The sequence below is a fragment of the Populus alba genome, chromosome 1, assembly GCF_005239225.2.
Source record: "Populus alba chromosome 1, ASM523922v2, whole genome shotgun sequence".
Classification (NCBI taxonomy): Eukaryota; Viridiplantae; Streptophyta; class Magnoliopsida; order Malpighiales; family Salicaceae; genus Populus; species Populus alba.
Window position 1 is genome coordinate 39,694,657 of NC_133284.1, and position 1,939 is coordinate 39,696,595.

Sequence of the window (1,939 nt, forward strand, 5' to 3'; positions counted from 1 at the left end):
ACCAAGTGGCACACTTGTAGAGTGCAGATTGCGTTTGTGTAATCGTTGGAAAGAGTTTTCGTATAAAGAAAAACTTTGTCAAGGATTAAAAAAGAAGGATTCCTCATTGATGCCATGAAATGTTGGGTTGTGAGAGTTGATTTGAAAGAAACTGTAATCTTTTAGCTTTCACACGTCTATGAATTCAGCCATTGGATGGCATCGGCCTTCATCTCTCAATGTTTGGCATACATCTTTCATAATGACCCCATCCTGGCGTTTATAAGACCAGTTTGTTTCAGGGACGAATCATGCAAATTGCTAACAGCGAGAGACTTTTTTATTTTTTTTATGTTTTTTATGAGTTCCAAGATCTGTAGTGTAGTTTCACATTGCCTCCTTTCCAGTGTTTCAGCGAGCTTTCGTTCAATTTCCATTTTTTTCCCTTCAAAACTAAGGCTTAAGCTTGACTTTCCGACGCTAGTTCTTATTGTTAGTGATGATGGTAATTTGCATGTCATATGCCAGGATACATGGCAGCTGCTAGCGCAACCAAATTTAAATTGGAACAAGCATGGAGGATTTTGGTGGCTGCACAACCCTCCATCTCTCCCGGAAAAACTAGTGGCCAAGAAAATACACGTTTTATTCAACAACCTGTAGGCAAAAATGATTTGGGGATATGCATTTCACTCTAAGCAAATTAAAAAGGAAATCCAGAAGTCAAATTACATACAGTGAAGATACAAGAGAAGGCAATGAAACTGAGCTAACGCAACACATATAGAGACCATTGGATCATGCTCTGCACTTTTGCAAATATTAGAGAAATAATTACTAGCATAGCGGCAATTACACAATTGGATGTTTCTATGCTAGTTTACATAGAGATCAGTCACTGGGTTAGAGAACAGAAACTGACCAGGCATCAATCCGTTCTTTTCGGATACAAACAAGACTACACAAACTCAATCCGTTCTTAACATTGCTTAGTAAATTCCCATAGGACAATGAATTGTCACACAGTCCATTCTGTAGCAAAGTGCCGTCTGTATCTACAAAGTAACATTGAAAAAATAGAACAAATAATTCCCCAACGTACCTATACTTTCCATTAGCAGATAATCTAGTATGTTTCCCTCAAATGACCTGCAGATAAGGCAGGCGAAATTACGAAAGAGAAAAGAATCTTACGATTCAGCAGATGTTAATATGACAGGCACTCAGGTCTTTTTGTATATCAGACACTTCGTCACATTTTCTTCCCAAACCATGGGTGAAGGAGCATTTCAAACCCGTGTTCTTTTAACAATCCACTTGAAAAAAAATGGCCTTCAAAAAAGACCCTACATGGTCACCCTAATCAGATTTGGATATTTACACATCCACCCTTATATATCATATTTCAGACTCAAATGCATAGCACTAACTCCCAGATCCCTTACTCTCATGGTCTCAGGATATCAAACCTCAAACTCACATCAATTTTCACAATGGCTATTGTATATCCTCAGGATACGGGGGGAGGGGGGGGGATTCTAACCAATAAGCTACAGCCCACATGTTCAAGGCATGCCAAGTGAATTGAGTACCTAAAGATAACCTTAATTCCTCCAAATCTAATGAACCACACGCTAAAGACATGGTTGTGCTCAACTTTAAAATCCACACTTTCTCTGGCTATGATCATCTCTCGAAGAAATTTGTACCGAAAGAGTAAGAAAGCCCTGAAGCCATGATATGTATTATCAAAGAGACAAGTATCATTATCAAAGGAAGCATTGTTATGCAATTGCAAATAAGCAACATGTAAACACTGAAGAAAACATTTAATAAGCCCATTTTTTTTTTTAAGATGTAATTTACTCGCAGACAGCTTGCGCCCAAAATCATCCAGACTAAGCAAACCACCCCCTATCAAACCACACACTAACTTGAGATAGTGCACATAAAGAAATCA